The sequence below is a fragment of the Macaca mulatta genome, chromosome 5, assembly GCF_049350105.2.
Source record: "Macaca mulatta isolate MMU2019108-1 chromosome 5, T2T-MMU8v2.0, whole genome shotgun sequence".
NCBI classification, from domain to species: Eukaryota; Metazoa; Chordata; class Mammalia; order Primates; family Cercopithecidae; genus Macaca; species Macaca mulatta.
This window is the reverse complement of record NC_133410.1, coordinates 161,805,380-161,830,161: the sequence shown is the minus strand read 5'-3', so window position 1 is coordinate 161,830,161 and position 24,782 is coordinate 161,805,380. Positions and strand designations below refer to the sequence as shown.

The window sequence follows — 24,782 nt, the reverse complement described above, 5'->3', positions numbered from 1 at the left end:
TTATAATACATTTCCATGGTTATATGGTTATTGGATACATGCAAATACTGGAAGTAATAAAATTAAAACAGCTGTTTAGATATTCTGTAGTTCGCTCTTGCTTTTTCATGTATTCTGAATTCATGAGCTCTTACAATCTGGAGAGGCCTAGAAGGATAGGTAGTAACCTTCTACTAATAATAGAAGCCCTGTAGGAAAAGACACCATTTACCCTAAACTAAGTCCTTTCACAGTGGCTAAAGGTAGTCTAATTACTAAACATAATTTGGTTTCTGTTTTAAGTAGGAGAAAAATATTTACTGCTTATGCAAATATGTAGTATAAACTATGATACAAAACCTCTTCCTTCCAATTGGGAGTCTGAAAACAATATTGAAAAGAAAACACTACCAAATAAGATATTGTGTCTTACTTTTATTGCCTGGCCTCAGGTATTTGCAGTATTATTAAAGGAAAACATTTTCAAACACAGTCTAACAATTCTTATGCACAGTTTGGCAGTGATAATCTTTTGTATTTAAACCAAGTAAGAAATTGTGGGTATGAGTATGATATTCAGCTTTTATTAGGGACCCTACTTACTGCTACAGAAAGTTAGGATGCTGGCGGGGCATGGTGGCTCACGCCTGTAATCCCAGCATTTTGGGAGGCCGAGGCAGGTGGATTGCTTGAGCCCACGAGTTCGAGACCGGCCTGGGCAACATTGCAAAACCCCCCTCTCTACTAAAAATAGAAAAATTAGCTGGGCATGTGGCATGTGCCTGCAGTCCCAACTACTCAGGAGGCTGAGGCAGGAGAATTGCTTGAGCCTGCCTCCCAGGAGGCGACAGTTACAGATAACGCCACTGCACTCACTCTAGCCTGGGTGACAGAGCGAGACTCCATCTCACAAAAAAAAAAAGAGAAAAGAAAGTAAGTTAGGATGCTGTCATGCATAGACATTTCATATTGCTCAAAAATGTTGTTTCTTATCAAGACAAAGATGAACAAAGGAGATATTTATATACCTAATAAAAGTTGTTAATTGTTGAAGAGAAAGGAGAACAAGAAAGACAAGAGAGAATAAGAGATAATGAGAAGAAAACCTGGCACAGGCCACTTATTTCTAACATTCATATATTCACTCATTTATTCCACTTTCATGCAACGATGATGCAAGCGTTTACTAGACACAAGGCACTTTTATACTAAAGGTGATGTGAAGCAGTATCATGGTGATTGCATTCTTTAACACTTACAAATAGAGGATAACTTTCTCTCTTAGTTAGAAAGGAATAGAAAGAAAATAACAGAAAGGCAAAGAGATAGAGAGTGAGAGAGCACTATCTTTATGATTAAATCTCCAAAGCCAGAGTTATTTTCTTTCTCTTTTTTTTTTCTTTTTCTTTTTTTGAGACAGAGTCTCGCTGTGTTTCCCAGGCTGGATAGAATTCAGTGGCATGATCTCAGCTCACTGCCAGCTCCGCCTCCCAGGTTCACGCCATTCTCCTGCCTCAGCCTCCCAAGTAGCTGGGACTACAGGCACCCGCCACCACGCCTGGCTAATTTTTTGTATTTTTAGTAGAGATGGGGTTTCACCGTGCTAGCCAGCATGGTCTGGCTCTTCTGACCTTGTGATCCGCCCACCTCGGCTTCCCAAAGTGCTGGGATTACAGGCGTGAGCCACCGCGCCTGGCCGCCAGAGTTATTTTCTAACTAAGGAGACCGAGCACTAATCCTGTCACGAAGGCCTCATCCACCTCTCACGATCTTATCTAACCCTAATCACCTGCCAAAGCTCCATCTCCAAATACCATCACAGTGGAGTTAGGGCTTCAACATATGATTTTGGGGGGGTTCATGAACATTCAGTCCATAATAGTGAGCCCTTAGGTTTCTGTACAAGCCAGTCTGTCTCTGTAACCCCATCTCCTGGCCTCTTGCAGTGACTTAAAGCATCCAAACCTCTTCAAGTGCTGGACATGCTGCAATCCCATGACCCAACCACAGGACATTTAGGCACAGCAGGTCTAGTGCATGCAATTGGAGCTGGAATTGCTACATTTCTTGGCTCCAGGCTTGTTGCCTTCCAACAAGTCTTCTTCAAAAGATTTAAAATGCACTCATTCTATGCCTCCAAAAAATCCTGGGTTATTCCAGTTCTCTGTTTTTCTTAAACTGTTATACCTTTATACATGCTTTTCCTATCCCTGGAGTCCAGTCCTTTCTTCCCTTGCCAGAGATTCATACGATGCTTCCCAGGGCCAACCTCAAAAGTACTTAGAAGTCAATTTTTGGTCATTGCCAATATATTCTACATGTCTCTCCGGCCTCCAGTAAAGGAATATGGGATTTTTCACAACTGCTAATTCATTACCTTTACCTCCATGAACTTTGCTTAGGTACAAATTGTGAAATGTGTGATGTCATGTGTCATGCTTTATTCATTTGGAGGTTAGTACTCGATGAAACTTGTAAACAACTGAGAACTTGCAAATCTGCCCTAAAAATGATGTGTTAATTGGTTTATGGACTTGTTTCTGAGCATTGCTTGGAGGGTGGACTCACACACACAGAAACCACTGTCACCATCACCTTCAGGCTCACCCTTACCCAGGGGTTAGATAGGGAGAGGGGCAGAAGGACAAATAAACAAGAAGGCCCAACTTCCTGGGCCTTTTTCCTTGGAGGTAAGAGGTTCAGGCTCAAAGATGAAAGAAACTGAGCTTTGGCTCATCTGGACTCAGAACTGGCTCTTGAGGTCATGCTACTGCACTCCCCACAATGGCAGGTCACTTACCACACACTCCCACAGAAGCTTTTGAATGACTAGCAAAGGTATAAGTCACAGAGGGAGGGAACTGGAGAACATACTACCTATAGACCTTCTGTTTTTTTGAAAAAAAGATACAATTAAGTTTCAGTATTTGTATGACCATTCATAGATATCCTGATATAAAGTCGAAAGTATGGATGTATGTATACAACTGCCACTCATCAATGAGTTTATGTATTTACATTTTCACATTTCATATATTTTGACTCTTTTTTTTTTTTTTTTGAGTCGGAGTTTCACACTGTAGCCTGGGCTGAAATGCAATGGCGCAATCCCAGCTCACTGCAACCTCTGCCTCCCGAGTTCAAGTGATTCTCCTGTCTCAGCTTCCTGAGTAGTTGGGATTACAGGTGCCCGCCACCACGCTCGGCTAATTTTTTGTATTTTCAGTAGAGACGGGGTTTCACTATGTTGGCCATACGGGTCTCAAACTCCTGACCTCATAATCCGCCCGCCTTGGCCTCCCAAAGTGCTGGGATTATAGGCGTGAGCCACCGTGCCTGGCCTCTTGACTCTTTTTTTTATTAGTATGCACACTCCTAAGTAACTAAGAGCCATAAACAATAGCATTAAATATATATTAGTACTAAAATTAATGTTAATAATCAATCAAAAATGCCTAGAACAATGTAGTTATAATATGGTACTAATGTTTACATGTCTAATTGGTAAATGTAGCAACTCCAGCTCCAATTGCATGTAGAAGAAATATATTTAAGAGTCAAAAGACAAGTTAAACCTTAATTTCCCACACCCCAGCCCCCAAAAGTTAAATTAGCAAGCAGAAAGGACAACCAAATCTAGCTGATTTTCAATTCTATTTGTTTCCTCAAACACTTATGAGAAAAGCAATGTAATGTCCTTGATACTGTAAGTTTACAAAGATGTTTAAGACATAATCCTCTGGCTGTGCAAGGTGGCTCATGCATATTACATGAACACTTTGGGAGGCTGAGGCAGGAGGACTGCTTAAGCCCAGGAGTTTAAGACCAGGCCTGGGCAACATAGTGAGACCCCCATCTCTACCAAAAATTTAAAAATTAGCCAGGTGTAGTGGTACACACCTATAGTCCCAGCTACTGAGGAGGCTGAGGTGGGAGGATCTCTTGAACCCAGGGGGTCGAGGCTGCAGTGAGCTGTGATAGTACCACTGCACTCCAGCCAAGGTGACAGGAGTGAGACCCTGCCTCAAGAGAAAAGAAAAGAAAGGAAAAGAAAAGAAAAGAAAAGAAAAAGACACAATCCTCAGACTCAAAGAATTGCCATAAAAAAAAACAAATAAGAAACCGCTATATAAAGGACAATCTTCTCCACAAGAAAAGTCCATAGTGGGTTGCTGTGGGATGCACAGCAGAATTGAGGACAACTACTACTGTTTGTTTAAAAAAAGTAGATCAGTAAAGGTCCTAGAATTGTCATGTGGTAGCATTTGAGAGGGCTTTAGTGGGTTTGTGGGACTAAGCAGAAAGAGCCAGCATGGATAGGCATATAAGGAAATGAGGTATGGGACACAGTGAGGGAGTAAGGAGCCTAGTTTTCCATGGTATGAGGTCCAAGATGAGGATAAGTAGAAGAAAAGGCTAGAACATGAAATAGAAGCCATCTCAGGGATGGCCTTAACTGTATCCATCCATTCTCACGCTGATATGAAGAAATACCCGACACTGGGTAATATATAATGAAAAAAGGTTTAATTGACTCACAGTTCTGCAGGACCGGGGAGGCCTCAGTAAACTTACAATCATGGCAGAAGGCACCTCTTCACTGGGTGGCAGGAGAGAGAATGAATGCAAGCAGGAGAAATGCGAGATGCTTACAAAACCATCAGATCTCATGTGAACTCGCTCACAGTCATGAGTACAGCATGGGGGAAACTGCCCCCATGATTTGATTACTTCCCACCGGATCCCTCCTACGACACATGGGGATTATGGGAACTATTAGGTTGGTGCAAAAGTAATTGCGGTTTCCACCATTACTTTCAGTGGCAAAAACGGCAATTACTTTTGCACAAACCTAATACAATTCAAGATGAGATTTGCGGGGGGACACAGCCAACCATATCACTAACTGCCAAAGTTAGCAGAGTACACTCATCAGAGCATTCTGAGAAGCACAGGCAAGTGACAAAACTCTGCTTTAAGAAGACTAATCTGGCTGCAATTAATTGGATAAATTTCCTGAAAGTGAGAAAGCAGGGTCACCAGTAAGGAAGTTATCACAACCATTTGCTTATTCACTCATTCATGCATGCATTATTTCATCAATATGTCAAGCACCTGCATAGGACCATATGTCAAGTACCTGCATGTACTGAGGGAACTTTGGATACAGTGACAAACTGTGTCACATGGAGCCCTGAGGAGACTTAGAATCTAGGGGGAAAGAAGTTATTATAGTTCAGGTGGCCAAGAATTCTGATGGAGGTGAGCACAGGGTGTTGGCAGGGTCCCAGAGGAGGTGACACTTGGGTTGAGCCTTGAGGGAGGAGTAGGGCTCGGTCAAAGGAAGAAGTGTTGAAAAGGTAATCTGATCAGAAGGAATAGCTGGTGCAAAAATGCAAAGCTCTTCAACAACCTGACACATTCAGGTCTGTAAGAAGCTCTAGAAAGAGGTGAATTGAGCCTTTTTTAAAAATGAAAAAGAATCACAGTCATTTATTAACTACTTTGTATATGCTGGGCACTATTCTATACACACAATAATTCATTTAATTCTCTTAACTTGGCCAGGCACCGTGGCTCACACCTGTAATCCCAGCACTTTGGGAGGCTGAGGCAGGTGGATCACTTAAGTTGAGGAGTTCAAGACCACCCTGGGCAACATGGTGAAACCCCATCTGTATGAAAAATACAAAAAATTAGGCAGGCACGGTGTTGCCTGCCTGTAGTCCCAGCTACTTGGGAGGCTGAGGTAGGAGGACTGCTTGAGCTTGGGAGGTCAAGGCTGTAGTGAACCGTGATCATGCCACTGCACTCCAACCTGGGCAACAAAGCAAAACCTTGTCTCAAAAAAACATGATCTTAACTCTATGAAGCAGACAGCTTTTCCCATTTTACAGAGGCACAAACTGACTTTGAGTGCTTCAGAAATTTGCTTCTCAGAGTCACACAGCTGTCACCAATGATTAGTGACTTCAAGCCTACATCTTTCGGACTGGAAAATCAATTTGTATTAAGCCCTGAAGGATGAGAAAGAGTGAGTCATACAACAAAAAAGTGGAACAAGCGTTCAAGGCAGAGGAAACCTGAAGATACCTGTGTGTTAGTGGAGGAAGACCAACTAGAAGCAATTTGGAAGTACCACATATGAAGTACACAGCCAGGGGCAGCAGAGGGGTCTGTGCACTTGAGGGTGGGACAGGGCACTGGGGGCGGGGAGTTAAGAATCGGAGAGAGAAAGTGGCAATGAATTGAGTTCCATTTTGGACATGCTGAGTTGGAGATGCATGGGGAACAACTGCATGGAGATGTCAAATAGCTGCTGAGTTATAGTTCTAGGCTCAGAAGAAAGGTCTGGATATTGAACAAAAATTTGACCTATAGATCTAGGCAGGAAAACAAATAATCGTTATAAGCATTGACTGTTAACCAGGCACAGCACCTAATGCTACCCATGCATTTTCTGTTTAACTCTCTCAACAGCCATACAGAATAGGTAAATTATGAGCCTCATTTTACAGACAATGACTCTAAGCCACAAGGACATTCAGTAGTCTGCCTAGGGTCATAAAGGATCTGTATACTTCTCCATTCAGTTTCCAAACTTTTGTGACTGAGATCCACAGCAGAAATGTATTTTATGTTGTGGTCCAGTATAGACATATATATTTCACTGAAACAAAGGTTGCATGAGATCACATTTAGCCTGATGCCCTCTGCTATTTCCTATTCTATTTCATTTTTCAGTAGCCTGGCTGCAACTCACTAACTTGATTCACAACCTACTCATGAAGCCCACAGTTTGGGAATCACTATCCAACACCTTCTTTCCTCCCATCCCTGAATGAGGTGATCGCAGTGCGATTGCAAAGATGAGGAAGTTGCAAGCAACATCATAGATGTCAAGGAGAAAACTGCGCTTCTGAGTGGTTGTGAGTCTTGAGCATAAAATGATGAGAATTCAATTTCTTCTGCCAAATCATGCCCCAAGGACATGTCTGTGGAAGCTAGCTCTTCAGCAGTGACTCATTTACACCTGTCAGGAGTATTTATGGGGATTGAAGCCATTATCGCTGCCAAGCTTTCTCACTGTATGGTGCAGGAAAAGATGTAGATACACTTAACTTTGGAGAATTTTAAAGTTGTTAGTTCTAAAATTGCTACGGTATTACACGGGAGCAGGATTTGGGCACATATCCCAAAGCAAAGCAGCCTGGTGCCTGTACTCCCTTGAATGTAATTCCTGCAGACAGTGATTGCAACAGGAAATCATACCTCCGTGGCAGAAGTTACTCAATGCAACATCTCTCTCAGCAGGAAATGGTTTTGCTGGCAGGAGTTTTGGAATTAACCATAAAAAGATATCATAGACCCTGAATGTATGCATCCATCCTTCCTTCTACTTCATAGGAAGAGAGGAAATGTTCCTTCCGACCAAAATTGAAGCATTCTCAGTGGCCCACCTGCCTCCCCACCACCTCCATGCCTCAATCCTTCAGCCCTTTCCTCTTTAACACCATCATCTCCTCCTTTCCCATGGGTTTTACCCTTTCTGACTTCAAATGCACATTGGTTTCCTCTAAAAAAAACAAAAAAGCCCCTCAGCAAGAAAGAATTTTGAGGGTGATATAGTTGGTCCTGTTTCAACAGTAGTCATGGTTACAGAACTATATGCATTTGTCAAAATTCACAGAATTGAACACCAGAAAGGGTGAATTTGATGGTAAGTAAACAATATCTCAAAAAGAAAACCCCATGACTTTCCAATAAAAGCCCCCCACACCTTATTCTAAATTCTGCCACCCTGTAATTATCATCCGACTTCCTTCCTTCCTTTCTTTGGCACTTTCTTTTCCCCATGTCCTCATTTTAGCTAAACCCAAATCTTCCCAGTCGTACTTCTTCTCCTCCCACCTTCTACTGGAAACTCTTTTTCTTCGACTTTGGAGGTTGAGAACTTTACCATTTCTCCTCTACTTTAAATGCTTCTTATCCTCATTCTTAGCAATCCTCTAACTCCGGGAATTTGCCAAAACATCAAGACACTGCTCTTCTCCTAGATTCACTCACTCAGAGACCGCACACACTCTTGTGATTAGATGACTGCTGGTATGCATTTGACTTCCAAATCTATGTCTAGAGAGAGGGCAGCTGGCTTAGGTTTCCAGTGGCCCAGGGGACAGCTCCACCCAGCTCTGTCGCCACCTCCAATTCAGCACCTGCAGCTCCGAGTCTCCCCCTGCCGCCTTTGCCAGCCACTCTCACTGGATTGGATGACCTCATCACTGGAGCTCCTCCCAGGGCCAGAAACTCTGAAGACACCACTCAGCCCGTAAGTCAGGTACCAAGATCAAAGGAGGCAGGAGACTTGGGAATGTTCTGTAAACTTATCTTCTAGACACTTTACCGTTGCTACTACTTAAATCTTTTCAGCTCTTCCTTTGAAATGTGTCTTGATTTTATCTACTTTTCTCCACCCCCGCCAGCTACAGCCTCTAGTTCCCTCCCTTCCCTCCAGCATATTCCGCATGCTGGGGTCAGTCCACTCTCACTAAAACACCTCTTTCCCTCTCACTCTGCTGCTCACGACTCTTTTTTTTTTTGAGACGCAGCCTCACTCTGTTGCCAGGCTGGAGTGCAGTGGCGTGATCTTGGCTCACTGCAACCTCTGCTTCCCGGGTTCAAACGATTCTTTTGCCTCAGCCTCCTGAGTAGCTGGGACTACAGGTGTGTGCCACCATGCCCAGTTAAGTTTTGTATTTTTAGTAGAGATGGGGTTTCACCATGTTGGCTAGGCTTGTCTCGATCTCTTGACCTCGTGATCTGCCCGCCTCGGCCTCCCAAAGTGCTGGGATTACAGGTGTGAGCCACCGTGCCTGGCCACTCATGACTCTTTAAAGGTGTCTGTTAGAGTTGAATTGTGTCCCCCTCCCTCCAAAAAGATATGTTGATGTCTCCCAGTACCTCAGATTGTGACTGTATTTGGAAATACTACAGGTTGAGTATCTTTTATCCAAAAATACTTGGGGCCAGAAGTATTTTTGGATTTGGGAATTTTTTCATATTTTGGAATATGTGCAGATACTGACTGGTTGCGCATCCCAAATCCAAAAGACTGAAATCTGAAATGCTCCAATGAGCATTTCCTTTGAGCATCATGTCAGCACCTAAAATGTTTTTGACTTGGAGCATTTCAGACTTTTGAATTCGGGATGCCAACCTGTACGTGTAGGTCTTTAGGGAGGTAATCAAGTTAAAATGAAGTCATTAGAATGGGCCCTAATCCAATATGACTGATGTCCTTACAAAAAGGGGAAATTTGGACACAGAGACAGGCATGGAGGGACGATGATGTGAAGACACAGAACACTATTTATAAGCCAAGGGAAGCGTGGGACAGCCGGAAGCTAGGACAGAGGTATGGAGCAGATTCTCCCTCACACCGCCACTCTTTAGAGCACCTAAGCATCAAGTCTGTATTTCTCCAATAAGCACTAAAGATCCTCTTTGATTCCACCTCCTTGTTCCAGCTCAGTGCCCACGACTTGCTTGCCTAGACCTGCTCAGTCCCTCCTCCCATCAGATGTGTCTGGCTCCTAATCCCTGTTTGGAAAATGACTCTCCACATTTGCTTGGGATGTTCCCAATGCCCATTGTGCCTTTCTCACTTCCCTCTTCCATCTAAACCTTGCACATTCTTTAAGTTCCAACTTTAGTGCCTCTTCTTCAATTATATTGTCCTTGATTTGTTACCTTATTGTGTTCTCTCTCTTTTCTGAACCATCATTGTACTTAATGTCTGTATCATATGAGTTGACACTTGATTGTCTCGTTCACATGATTCCCTAATAGTTTCTTGTGTGATATTCTCGGGTCTAGAGTTAAATTTAAAGTAACCAATCTCTACTGAAAACCACTTTTCCAGACACCTTCCTAGATTTGTTTTCTCAGTATAACATCCTTTCCTCTAGAGCTTCCCACAATTCTTGTATCCATTTATTGTACGGATAATTGGATAATTCAATTTATCGTATGGATAATTGGATAATTCGATTGGATTATCATCCAATCAAGTATACTTGAGCGTGTGTTTTAGTGAGAAAGACATCCTAGGTGTGAGTCCTGACTCCCCTTTTACTGGATAAGTCATTCGACTTCCTGGAAACTTAGTTTCCTCGCTTCTAAGATGTTACCTCTCAGGGACATTGTAAAGATAAGATGGAGTTATTTATGTGACAGTGATTGTTAAACAGTAAAGCCTTGCTCAAATGAGAGGTTAAATCATTATTGTGATCTCAGTGCCAAGTGAGCTCAGCTAGTTACCTGATACACTGATGAAATTATAGGCTTGAACCAAGTGAGCTGGTTCTTCTAGATTTGTGCCACAGGGGTCAATAAATTTCATAACTAATAAAAATTGATAGGATGGATGGAGAAAACTACAAAGCATATCCTGGTGGGTCAACAAGGTTATCTTCATAAATACAAGACAGATAGCATACTATCACCTCAATCTGCCTTAAGGCATGCAGTATCCCAGGTTCTCAGAAGAAACTGACAGTCCCCATATTTCCAGCTGTGGTACAATAAATCAATAAGGTAATATATTATGCCTAAGACAAGCATTTGTTTGGTGTGTTTTTTTGTTTTTGTAACTGAATTCTACTGGTTTTAAGGCTGAACATGGGCTGGGTGCAGTGGCTCATGCCTATAATGCCAGCACTTTGGGGAGGCTGAGGCAGGCAGATTGCTTGAGCCCAGGAGTTGGAGATCAGCCTGGGCAACATGTGAAAACCCCGTCCTATAAAAATAATACAAAAAGTAGCCAGTCATGGTGGTGTGCACCTGCAGTCCCAGATACTCGGGAGGCTGAGATGGGAGGATCGCTTGAGCCCGGGAGGCAAAGGCTGCAGTGAGCCATGATCATACCACTGCACTCTAGCCTGGGCAGCAAAGCAAGACCTTGCTTGTCTCTTAAAAAAAAAAAAAAAAATAGTGTGGATGGCAAAACATTGAGACTGTAAGTACCGTAGCAGTCATCATGTGTAAAATTCAGAAAGCCAGGGCCTAGGCCTCTAGAGACTGAAAGACAGATCTAGGACATGGGCAAGAGGTGTGTGTGCCTCACCTTCTTCTCTCGGGTTAGGCTGTGAACTCCTGTCCCCCTTGGCCCCCGTCAACAGATAGTAGCCGAATTAACTGGCTGAATAAGGAAGATTGAAGACTAAACTCCTCGCAGAGGTAGAAAGACCCAGCAGTACTTGGTGAATGCATTTATCCAAGGGACTTGAAGGAGAGAAAAAGCTTAGAAAAAATATTTAAGAAATGTATTTAGTTCTATTGAGATTTAGTTTTAGCATGGTGTACACTGTGTGCAATAAGCCCCAAAGATGCCAAGAATATTTTCTACCGCATTACAAATGAAAACCAGCTTCCATGCAGATGGGATTCGGAATTTCAAACCCCAGCAAATCTGTCTGCCTTCTATTACAGAAACTACTTTAACTATTCCAAGCAAATGCTTAATAATTATTTCCCCTTCTTGATGTTTAAAGTATTTTTAAAAAGAAAAATGAATTTGATTTCTAATAGATACTCTTTAAATATTCAGAATCTGGCCAGGTGCGATGGCTCATGCCTGTAATCCCAGCACTTTGGGAGGCCGAGGCAGGTGGATCACCTGAGGTCAGGAGTTTGAGACAAGCCTAGGCAACATGGCAAAACCCCGTCTCTACTAAAAAATACAAAAATTAGCCAGGCATGGGACCTGTAGTCCCAGCTACTTGGGAGGCTGAGGTAGGAGAATGGCTGACACCCGGGAGGCGGAGGTTGCAGTGAGCAGAGATCGCACCACTGCACTCCAGCTTGGGTGACAGAGTGAGACTCTGTCTCAAACAAAACAAAACAGGACAAAATGAAACAAAAAAATTCAGAATATTTGTTTAAGCGAAACAATATATGTTTTTACTCTACAAGCAAAACAATGTATGTTTTTACTCTACAAGTAAAATACTTATAGAGGAAATCCCTAAGAAATAGAATTTCTTTGTCCTTTAATGAAATTGTGTTAAAAATGAGTAAAACATACTTTCTTCTCCAGGGTCTATAGCTTAAGCAGAGACTTTACAGTAAATGTCACAAGAAAAAGCAGCACTTTGCACAGGGCCCCACGTACCCTCACTCCCACCTCTCCCATTTCCAGGCTCCCAGATCTTTTCATGTTGTTTTAGTGGGTGGTTTGTGGTCTCTGAGTGGATTTTAGCCTTCAGTCATCGGTTACCTTATATGTGAGGTTACTATATTGAGACATCACTTGTTGGGGGAAAAGGATGAAGGATACTCAAAGGCTAATTGCGACTTGAAGGCAGAAAATAGGGGAAAACAGCAAAAAGACTGCAGTTAGCCTCTGCTCATCTTTCCTCTAAATAAATGATCACTTGATTGTACGTGACTGTGACTGCTGCATAACCTGGGGCCAAACACAGCATTTATCATCGAAGGCTCATTTGCTGTACAGAGTGTGTGCCACAACAGATGGACAAAGCACTGTTTTTATAAAATGGAAAGCAGCTTTGTAAGAAATAATTCTGTTTAATGATGGCGGGAATCTGGAGACCATATTCTGTAACTGTTGAATTGAGTTTTGATTGCTGGCTTCTTTATTAGCTAAGATTGAGAAGCTAAAGATACCCAGTTATTGCCATTCATTTTCTGCGGCAACCCAGATCCAAACATCCAGAATACCCTCTATGAAACTGTATAGATTAAGTGTCATCTTTTAGTGAGCCACATTTAGTTTTTCTCCCTGGAGTTACTTTTAAAGCTATTCAGGACAGCTCATCTTAGCCATCAGGCCCACACATGGGGTAAAGTGGCTGAGGACCCATGGGTATTTCTGTTCTAGAGGTCTGAGGAAGTACTAAGTATATGACCAGGATTTGGGTGGTGAAGGAAGTGAAGTGACAAAGATGATTCTTACTTGGAAGGAGAGGGTGTCAGATGAAGCATCCACACAGTTGACAAGGGTGTTTATGGATAGAGAGTAGCTGATCCTGTGGCCTTCGGTCCATTTGGGTACCCTTTTATCCACTTTCTGTGGGTGACATCTCATTGGTCATACTAAATAAGGGAATATCCAAAATGTTTACCTTGCATAAGAGGTTCACTTTTATAATCTCTTTCTTAGACTAACATGGTAATTATTTTGCCTTCCATAAGCAGAATCCAGTGCATTGGAGGGAACCCTGGACGTATGCTGAACCATAAGGAGAGCCAGCTGCCCCATATCTGCAAGGAGATTGTTCACAGCCAATACCAAGGAGAGTACTAAACACTGAGATAGCTTTTGCTGCTGCTAAGGCAAACTATTATAATCTTGAACTACAAAAAGCGGGGGAGGGTGTGGTCAGACAAGTTCCAGCCCTTCTCCTTCACCCACCTATGCCTCTAGTTCACTATTTTAACTCCCAGCAGAATCACAACTAAAGCTGACTACCCAGCTGAAGAGAGACGTGCACCCTCCTTTGTGTGCAATAGCCAAGGACATACAGGCAAGCTAACGAGATGCAAATCCCATTCATTGTGGTTAATGCCCTTTTTATCCCTAACCAAAGACCTAGAAAACTCATTCAATTTGGTGGTTTTCTAATACAGCTTCCACACTATTATTGAATGTGCAACACTAATTTAAATAAATTGCATGTAGTCAGCAAAAGAGACAGTTCTGTCTTTGTTTAGTCTGAGAGGCTATTTTGGCGATTAAAGATACCCGATCTCATCCTCTTAATTAAGGCAAAGCTCAAGCCTATCTACTGTTTACCCTCAGGCAGTGTTTCTATGATGGGTTATTTTGGCGCTACCCAGGGCCGCTGTTGAATTGTCTGGTAGCTGGGGAGAGGACATTTTAGGAATAGAACCATGCACTGAACAAGAGTCTTGGGGTTAAGTAGCAAATGCCACTTCACCCAGGTCATGTTGAAAGAGCCTTTTACCGACACACCTTTCACTGCCAAAGGAATTTTAGGTTGGGGCCAATTTGATTCTCTCAGAAAGTGTTTGTAACTGAACCACTGCAGAGGGTTCTACTACAGCCAGAGCTGATTTCCTTGCTGAGGAAAGACTTGAGGAACTCAGTGAACAGGAGGGAGAAGGATGCTCACTAATGCCTGAAGGTACCACCAGGACTTGAAAATTCCTTCAAGATTTGTTCTTTGCCTTTTAGGCTATTGTACTTTCCAGATTATAAGCAGGGGGCTCAGAACATAGTATTTGCTCAATAAATCCTTGTTGGCTAGCAGACTGGAGCATGGGCTTGAAAATTATCTTTCCTTTCTTCTACCTGATTGGGCAGAACATTCTAAAAGGAAACTTGTTCTAATCTTTCACATTTTTGGTCTTATATCAGATTTCTCTTTTCAGGAGTCTTAATCTGAGAGACTTTCCATTTTGTTTGCTTCCTGGTCCTCAAAGTCGTCATCCCCGAAGGTCAGCAATGAGAGTCCTAAAACGCTAGTCCTCATCCTCATGGGAGATAAGTAGGTCAGCAACGCTGTGCCTCTCTTAATATTTTAGGTTGGACCAATGACTACATTAAACTAAAAAAGGCATCCTTCAAACAGCAGACATTCTGAAACCTGAAAAACACTTACACTGAGGAGATTTCAACTTAATAGGGTATTCATCTCTCAGAACTTCAACTGCCTGCAGCGTATTTCTACAAATTGCCCCTGTTCCAGAAGTCAGCATGTCTTAGGTTAGTTTGTTTTATTGCAGTTAAGACAGAAGCAAAACCCGTATCCATAGCTTCTATTTGAGCACTTCTAAACTGTCTTAAATTAATAAAGATGCTGACATATATGGTATTGTTTTTAGACTCAAGAACACATTATAGTCTCTTGGGCCAGCCCTTCTTCATGGATGAATTTCATCTACATACACAGTATATTATGAAAAAGGAAAATATTGAAAGTTCTAGGGAGAGGATATTTCTGTTCAAGGATTAAGATGAGATTCAAAGGTAGGACATAGGCCAGGCATGGTGGCTCGCACCTATAATTCCAGCACTTTGGGAGGCCAAAGCAGGAGGATCGCTTGAGGCCAGGAGCTTGAGGCCAGCTTGGGCAACATAGTGAGCCACTGTTTCTACAAAAAATTTAAAAATTAGTCGGGTGTGGCGGTACATGCCTGTAGTCCCAGCTACTCGGGAGGCTGAGGTGGGAGAATAGCTTGAGCCCAGGAGTTGGAGGATGCAGTGAACTATGATTATGCCACTGCACTGAAGTTTGGGTGACAGAGTCTCCAAAAAAATTTAAAAAGTAAAACCAAAAACAACCAAAGGCAGGATATGCAAAAATAATATAGTGTTACATAAGAAAGAACCATATTAGTAATACAAAATATTTGCCAACAAAAGCTCAGTTTCTGAGATTGAATTTCCACTAAACCCTCCAACCAGACATAAAAGCTGAGTGTCTAGTAAATAGTGGCTCAAGGTCATGAAATTCACTCCCCTTAATTTCCTCTCTACCTATTTATCTCAAAAGTTGCCCTTGCCATTTCTTTTAATTCTTAAACCAAATATTACCCATTTCAAAAGACCTGTCATTTTCTTCCAGAGAAAATAATAAAGATGGACTTTTTCAGACGTGCCAACTAACAGGTCAGCCTGAAGGTCTAAAATGTAAAAGTATAAGCAATAATGTTGGTAACAAAGTATGATATTATGCCAGCCTTTGCCTCAAGCCTTTTAAGATAACGTTCACAGAATAGCCTCTCAAACAGACATTCTAAGCAGGAAATCTTTTCTCAAGAAACCAAAAAGGAAAACCATCATTGTTCCTGTCTTCATCACTAGTAGCAGCATCAAAAGCATTTGCCAGGTGCTGACCTGCCAGCATAAACTTTTAGTACCTGTACAAATCAAGCTAAAGCAGTCTTTGGGAATTTATCATCCAAGACATATTTGATATAAACCAAGCAGTGTCATTTTTCATGGAGTGGTGAAAGAAGGAAGAAGTTCTGATAATGTTATTGCACCAGGATTTCAGGGCTTTAAGACGTCATTTTCAAAGGTTCCTAGGGCCTTGCTATGTTACCCAGTTGGGTTATCATCATTGAATAGGCCAAATTCTTACCAGTCAGCACGAGGAGAGGTAGTGAGTCACTGCTGCTCAGAAAAGACCAAATGAACAGATCATTCCTGACACACAAAGTAACTATCCAACCTCTTTCTAGAGTAGTCAATGGTCAGAAATTGAAAGGATAGAATTCAACTCAAGGACAGACCAAAGAAAAGATCAGAGCATAAGATGTTAATTCTCACTGAGACTCTCTAACCCATTTATATTTAGTGTCTTATAACAACTTCCTTCCATCTGTATTTAAATTTGAAGTAGAAATCAGGAAGCCATGCAAGTCAGCATTAAAATGATGATGCAAGAAAAATATTCAAGATGTGGGTGTGATGCTTATCTTTGACAGATACAATGGAATTTCTAGTGGAGGATTTAATCGACATAGAATTTTCCAGGAAAATAAAGGCAGGAATTGGAAAAATGTTCTCAGGGAATACTGATGAGGGACAGTCCCCTAAACAAACCTTGTCAGTGATGGTATCCTAGATTCCATGATCCAAAGTAGAGTTATGGTGGGTATCTAAATGGGATTATATAGGAAAGGGTAGAAAGAAAAGGGAGGCTGCCAGGAAAAGAATGAGTTAATGAAGGAAAATGGAATGTGGTGTTCTGTACCTAGCCCAGAACAGGCCAGATTACCTCACCTAGGAGACATTTCATTATTGTAGATGGCCCTGCCCAACTCAACCCTAAGGGAATCCATATTTACCCTAAGGGAGAGGGAGGTGGAGTTTATTTTAATTGATCCTTCATTGTTATATGAACCTAAGTTGGAAAGGAAAGGAAATGCAATGTGTATCATAAAGAATTTAATCAAATACTTTCTATCTCTAGTTAAGGGTGAGGTAGTCAAAGCCTTCTGACTCACCCCTGCTCTTTTGTTTCTTGGAGCTGAAGGGCAGGTACCAGTTCTGCCAAAGATGAAATCAAGTGGAAATTTGAGAGGAAAGGTCACGTGGAGCTGGGAAGCAGTGGACCCAGCACAATACCTCCTCCCACCCCCTGGGAAGGAACCCTCAATACAAGTTGTCAGGCAACAGCCCTTAACTACATTCTAAAAATACTGATGTACAATTTAATCTCAATTTTTAGAAGATAACAATGAAAAAAGGCATAGATGTGCATACTGCCACAAAAACAACCCCTCACACCCTATGGGGCTAGCCTAGTCTTTGGATGGCTGGAATTCTAAGTGCTCTAAAATTAACTACTTAAAAGTCTTTGAATCTAAAGCTGTCTCTGTTCCATAAATTAACAGCTGGTGATTTCGCGGGAAAGCGAAGGGGCCTGGTGTAACGCATCAGTTTCTCCATGGGGTTGGATTACAGGTGGGAACGAACTTGGGGTTCACAGAATGCTTTGGATCTGACAGGCATTTAGAGAGACAACCGTCCTCCACACTCCCAGCCTTTTATCTACTTTGTCAGCGGCATGCAGCTTTCAAGGCCGGGCCAAGTATTTCCAGAATAAATACACCAACCAGAAAGAGCCCTGAAAACCCTCAAAAGTCACCATCTCCCTGCTCTAATAAGCCCGAACTGTAGTACAAGCTGGGGCAGAGGATAAAAGAGCAGGCTAAAGGAAGGAAAGTAGTTTTAGGAAAATGACCAAACATGTTTTTAAAGAAAAAGAGGAAGCCGATCTTTTCAAAATTACTACAGTCCTGCTTTCAGATTTCTCAGTATCTTTTTTTCTCAGTGCAAAATGACTTTGAAAGCTATCCTGCATGACGCGGGTGAGTGAGGACGGCAAAGGTCCGCGACTCGCGGGAGAGCTCCGCGGGCAAGGCCTGGGAGCCGCGCCGCGTCCAGGTTCTGCAGCTCAGCCGCCCTGCTGCTGACAGCTCCGCGCCGCGCGGATCCACTGCACCCGCTCCAGGCCGGCAGCCAGCTCCGCAGCGCCCGTCCGGAAACGGACTCTGGGCAGGTTTCCCGCACGCTTGGGCCACCGGACCTTGCTTGGGCGGGAGGGTTCCCAGAGCACAGCCCGAGCCACGACTTACTGCGAGACGGCGACTCGCTTCGCGGGGACAGCGCGGGCTCCGGAGGGGCCTGGGCCTCACCTCTCGGGCCTGGACCTCGCTGCGCCCCCACCCAGGGCAGAGGTGCGCTCGCTCACGACATCAGGCGGCGGGCGGGCGGGCGACCCAGGACTTCGCACCCGCCCCTCTCCGCCTCTTCTTTCCTCCCAGGCAACCGCGCTTCTGCAGCCCCAGGCGATCTGAAGGTGAAACTGCTTTATCCAAGGCCGTTTGCTGAGCGAGCGGCTCAAGTAGTAAAAACAGACCAGAGGAGGAAAGTCGGCCTCCTGGCTGGACTCTGAAGGACCTTCACCGGGTGTCCTCGGCTCCAAACGGCTCTCTGGTCGGTCATTTCCATTCTGTGCTCAGGCCCAGAGCAGTGAGACATCTGTTTTCCATCAACCGCGAGGCAGAGGCAAATCCTGGATTAGACGTCGCCCAGCGCTCGCAGCATTTTCAGGCCCGGAACGACAGCTAATCCCCGCACAAAGAGCATGAAAACAAACACGCAAGTTGGTGCCCGGTTCCAGAAAGGTTTCCCTGGGATGACTAAAGGCTCTTGCAGCCAGCCTCCAGGATGGGCCAATCGCAGCACAGGGGGGCAGGAAAAGGGGGTTGGCTCGGTTTTCAGGTCTTCTGAAAACCCATCCTCCTCCCCAGTCCCGTAAACACAAATGCAAACACTGTCCTTTCAGGGGAAGTGAGTTCAGCTTGACGGGGCTGAGAGAGCTGAAATGGGACAGCCTCCATCATGACAGTTCATTATAAGCAAGCATAGCTCCTGAATGTGAGCGAAGAAAAAAATCTCCGTTTCCTTCAAGTGAATTCTAACAAATGAGCCACGTATGATACAATCAGTCCTGAAAATGATGAGCCATGACTGTCTCTACAGGTCTTTTTTACTCCGTAAAAGAAGTTGGAGTAGGGACCCTTCCTTTCCTCTCCCTTCCTTCCTCCCTCCCTCCCTCGCTCTTTCCTTCCTTCCTTCCTCGCTCTTTTCTTCTTTTCTCCCTCCCTTCCTTCTTTCCTGCCTTCCTCCCTCGCTCCCTCCCGCCTTCTTTCCTTCCTCCCTCCCTTCCTTCCTTGCTCTTTCCTTCCTTCTTTTCTCCCTCCCTCCCTTCCTCGCTCTTTCCTTCCTTTTCTTTCTTCCTTCCTCCCTTTCTTCCTCGCTCCCTCCCTCCTTCCTTCCTTCCTCCTTCCTTTCCTCCCTCCCTTCCTTCATTAGTCACAAGGCTGAGAATAGAAAGCTAGAAAAAGCATGAGTCTACTTTCAAGGGCCTTATCTTCTTTAGAGGGTGGGGGGAAGGTGGGGAGGGACAACCTACAATTTCAAAACACTATAAAATGATGGAAATGTATGCCCAGAGGGTTACAGGAACATAGAAGCAGGAAATGAAGAAAAGCCTCCCAGAGGAGGCTGCATTTGTTTGGTTTTTTGTTTGTTTGTTTGTGTTGAGACAGGGTCTCACTGTATTGCCCAGACTGGAGTGCAGTGGCATGAACATGGCTCAATGCAGCCTTGACTTCCTGGGCTCAAGCGATCTTCACCCTCAGCCTCCTGAGTAATTGGGATTATAGGCACACCACCACGCTCGGACATTTCATATAAATGAAATCGTATAATATGTGTGGGCTTTTGTGTCTGGCTTCTTTCACTCAGCAAAGTTTTTTCAGTTTACTCAGGTATCCACGTAGCATGTGTCAGTACTTCATGACTTTTTATTGCCAAAGAATGCTATATTACATAAATACACTACATTTTGCTTATCTGTTCAACATTTGATAGACATTTAGATTGTTTCCACTTGTGGCTAGTATAAATAATGCTGCTATGAACATTTGAATGCAAGTTTTTGAGTAGACATATATTTTCATTTCTCTTGGGTATTTACCTAGGAGTGAAAATGCTGGGTCATACACTAATTCTATGTTTAACATTTTGAAGAACTGCCAGACTGTTTTCCAAAGCGGTTACACCATTTTACACTACCACAAGTAATGTATGAGGGTTTCAATTTCTTGGTGGGTGTGAAGTGGTATTTCATTGTGGTTTTGCTTTGCATTTCCCTAATGACAAATAATGTTAAGTATCTTTTCATGTGCTTGTTGACCATTTGGATATCTTCTTTGTAGAAACGCCTATTGAAATTTTTGCCCATTATTAAAAATTTATTTTTTAAATTGGGGTTAAATATATATAACAAAATTTACTATTTTTTAATATCAAAATGTATATATACTGTGAACAGTACATTTACATTGTTGTACAACCAACACTATTTGCCCATTTTAAATTGTCCTTTTAAACTTGTCTTTTATTGTTGAATTCTCACATTCTGGATGTGAGTTCTTTATATGATGTACGCTTTGAAAATATTTGTTCTTATTCTATGGGCTGTCCTTTCACTTTCTTGATGGTGTCCTAATAACCTTTAATAAATTCCTTTTACTTTCAGACTAACTAGAGTAATGTCTGTTGTCAGAAGCTAAGAACACTCACAGATGCACTGTGTTCTGTTAAATGCCATCCTTTTCTATAACAACCTGTCTCTCATTATATCTTCTATCCAATATTGCCTTAGAACTTTGATTTTTATTTTCTCCTAAAGCTTTTCTCATTCTAACTGAATCCCGCCTACGTCTTATATTTACTGGGCACAGACTCAAAGCATCAGCAGTCACCACTAACACAATTATGAGCAGTTACCAGTGGCCTTCCTATTTATTTTCCACTTCCACCCAATTCTGGCCCAGAACCCTGCAGTCAAGGGCAATGACCTCCCCATCTCTTGACTCCTTTTACACTGTTCCTCCCTTTCCTCAATTACATTGCCATAGCCACACGGGATCTTATGAGATCAACATCCTGTTTAATCTTTGGATAATCCTTAGTGCCCAGGACAAGGCGTTGCAAAATCCTGGAAAACAATAAATTGTGTATTAAATGGAAATGAATCTTGTGCTCTATTTCCTTCATTTTATTTTATTTTACTCATTTTATTTATTTTTATTTTTTCCAGACAGGGTCTGGCTCTGTCACTGAAGCTAGAATGCAGTGGCACGACCTCGGCTCACTGCAACCTCTGCCTCCCAAGCTCAAGCCATCCTCCCACCTCAGCCTGCCGAGTAGCTGGGACCAGAGCTTGTGCCACCACACCTGGCTAATTTTTGTATTTTTCAGGGAGACAGGGTCTTATTTTGTTTCCCAGGCTGGTGTTGAACTCCTGAGCTCAAGTGATCCACCCACCTTGGCCTCCCGAAGTGTTGAGTTACAGGTGTAAGCTACCATTCTGGGCCCATTTTTTAAATTCTAAAATAATACTTATGCAGTCCTTGATTTTAAACTTTTCTCTCAATGACCACATGTGGAAGATGAGGGCCTGAAACTGGGTTTCAGGGCAAATCTATGGTGTTCAATTTAGGAATGAAAGGGTGGAATTCTTTTGGGAAATAATTTTTAGAAGTTTGTAAGATGGAGAAAGAAGGTAGGGCTTCACAGATAAAGTTCTCAGGACCCATAAAGGCACTAAATAGTATTATTTGGGGCATCAGAAGTCTACTATTTGGGGCATCAGAAGTTGCAACATTGGAATGAATTCATTTCCTGGTAGATTTTTTTCTGGTGGATGGGGCTTTATGACTGCCACTCCTCAACAATTGGGTCTGCTTCTTGCATGGCACTCTGAAACTTTGGATTCCAGACTAACTGAAATGCGCCTGTTTGAAATAGCTGGAAAGAGCCGGTTTCATTCTGTCATAAGATCAACCAATGTTTACTGAGCACACACCTTATGTAAAACACTACCCTGGGCACACAGAGACATGAGATTCATTTCCTATAGTAAGGAGTTGGATGACTAATGGGTGCTATGGTTAAGATAAACACAATGAACTATAATCCAAAACTGAATGGGGGTTCAGGACGAGGACAATCTCCTGTAATCCAAAGCAAAGCAGGGTGTCTTACTCTCCATAATAGAGACATAAAAAACTGTTTCGAGAATTCAGGGAAGAAGAAATCACCTTTTTTTTTTTTTTTTCCTCTTTGAGTAGTAGAAAAGGCTTCATGGAGAAGGTAGGGAAGGAGAACTAGGCTTTTGCCTAAAAATTTAGGATTTCTACACCACAATCCTTATTCTTCAGTAACTCCCTTACTAGTTGGGAAGAAAGTCATACATACAAGTGGCTACAACTCAAGATGATATATGAAAAGACTCATTTGGAAGGGTCACAGAAAAATGAGAGAGCACTTCCTAAAGTCCAGGAAATACTATATGGAAAGGGTAGATTTGTAGACTTGACATGATCCCTAAAAGATGGAAAGGATTTATTAAAATGCATGTTTTTGATAAAAGGCAATTAAATATTCTAGAAAATTTGGAAAACCCATAAAAGTATAAAGAACAAAATAGGTCGGGCACAGTGGCTCACACCTGAATCCCAGCACTTTGGGAATCCAAGGTGGGAGGATCACTTGAGCTCAAGAATTGGAGGCCACCCTGGTCGACGTAGAGAGACCCCGTCTCTACAAAAAGAATAAAATAATTAGCTGAGTGTGGTGGTGCATGCCTGTAGTCCCTGCTACTCGGGAGGCTGAGGTGGGTAGATTGCTTGAGCCCAGGAGCAAAAGGCTGCAGTGAGCTTTGACTGCACCACTGCACTCCAGCCTGGGTGACAGAGCAAGACATAAAACAGAAATCATTTACAGATCCACTGCCTACAGATAAATCCATTGCCAGACATATGATATGCTTAATAAATATTTGCAACTGAATAAGTGAATAAATTACATTACCATTTAGAGTCTCAATTTTTTCTTGTGTACAACTGCTTTCTACAAAGGTTGTACCGATTTACATTCTCATTAGCAATGCATGAAATTAAGATGCACATATTCACTAGCAGTGTTATTTTTAAAGATTTGTGAATTTGATAGAGAGAAAATAATAACTTCCTTCTGAAATTTAGATTTATGGAATCATTAGTGATGTTGAACTTTTTACATATGATCATTAATCATTACTATTTCCTTTAAATTGCCTATTCATGATCTTTGTGCATTTTTCTTTGGAAAACTTGGAGAAAATCTGAAATTTTCTCAATCTTGATTCCCCTGTGGCTATGACTGTATGAGCATCCTGTCATGGTAAGTGTGATTTAATTTCTAAAAATACATTCTTATTCTTATTCTCTGTCTCTCCCTGCTCTCCAACATAGCCCCTAAACATATCCAACTGCTTCATCTGGTGATCGAAGAAACCATGATTTGTTGCAACACTGGAAGGACATCTTGGTGGTATGAGAATTACTGAGAGGCAGTATGTTCAGATTGTCAAGCATCACTGAGTCACCATGACTCTCTTTTTTAAGTGCTGGTTTTAGAACTTAACTTTCTCCTATGCTGTAAAATTAAGCTTCACAGCAGTTCTTGCACTGACTCCCTCAGTTTCAACTGACCTGTACTTTATTGCCTGTTCCTGCTGAGTATGGGGCGGCCTTTTCTTCATCTTCCCCTGTCCAAATCTTGCCCATTCCTGATGAAGTTCAACTGGTACCCATGGATGAGAATGACCTCTTGCTCTGAATCCTGTATACTTTGTGTTTCAGTGACAGCACTTCCAGCCTTCTGGGTACTTGGGTTATCTGTACCTGCACCTCATCTCCTTATTACCCTGTATACTCCTTGGGGAGTTTATGTCTCCTTTTTGTCTAGGGTCCCATAATTGAATTAGCATAAACTCCAAAAGGTTTTATAAATTAAAAAATAAAATAATGTCATTTAACAGAAACATGAGCAGAAAAAAAGAGAGAGCCACTTTGAAAAGAAAAAGCAAAGCTTAATTTTCAGTTGTATTGACTGTGCTCACGGTAAGATGCTGGGGAGAAATGAAAGAAAGTTCATCTAAACAAAGTTCATCTAAATCAAAGAACTCACAGAATCTCATTGCTATGGCCTGAATGTGGGCCCCCAACTTCATATGTTGAAACTTAACTACCAATGTGATAGTATTAAGAGGTGGGGCCTTTAGGAAGTGTTTAGTTCATGATGCTCCCCTTTTATGAATGGATTAATGCCTTTATAAAAGGACTTGAGGGAACTAGCAAACCCTTTTGTCCTTCCATCCCCTTGGCAATGTAAAGACATTCACAGCACCATCTTTGAATCAGAGAGCAGCCCTCAGCAGACACCAAACCTCCTGGTGCTTTAATCTTGAACTTCCCAGCCTCCAGAACTGAAAAATAAATTTCTATTGTCTATAAATTAGCCAGCCTCAGGTATTTTGTTATAGTAGCACAAATGGACTTGGACACTCATCTTGTGAACTTCTGGGGGTAGAAACTAAGGGAAGAATTGAGAAACATGCCTCCTTTTGTCTTGTCAAAAGAATGTGCAAGCTGCCCTCTTATTCTGCAGCCCTTTAAACCCTCTGCAGGAGAGGAATGGAATCTCATGAAAGTTGCAACTGGAGTCCAGAGACTAAGACAGTGAACTGGGACAAACAATTAATTTTAGATTGAACGTAGAGTCAGCCCAGGAAACTAAGTACTAAAATAATATTTTAAAATAGCTGGGAAATTGACAAGGAAATTGCTACTGGCTTCCATTAGAGTAAGAGCATTCTTTCTTGTAATATTTTCTTGAAATGATGATA

The 24,782-nt window shown here is 42.4% G+C and overlaps 1 protein-coding gene across 13 annotated transcripts in view; it reads right to left on the bottom strand.

Moving 5' to 3' along the window:
* The window catches only part of TRIM2 (tripartite motif containing 2), a 134,917-nt gene that overhangs the window by 97,682 nt on the left and 12,453 nt on the right, over positions 1-24,782 (bottom strand). For 4 of the 13 annotated variants that reach the window (XR_013417338.1, XR_013417339.1, XM_078002370.1 and 1 more), the window contains exon 1: positions 18,112-18,680. The exons of 7 other annotated variants lie outside the window; for them this stretch is intronic. The gene's annotated coding sequence lies outside the window, so the exon portion shown is untranslated. Of the gene's footprint in view, positions 1-18,111; positions 18,681-24,782 lie in introns of those variants that run through there. 2 more of the 13 variants (XR_013417340.1, XM_078002371.1) reach the window with 1 other exon arrangement.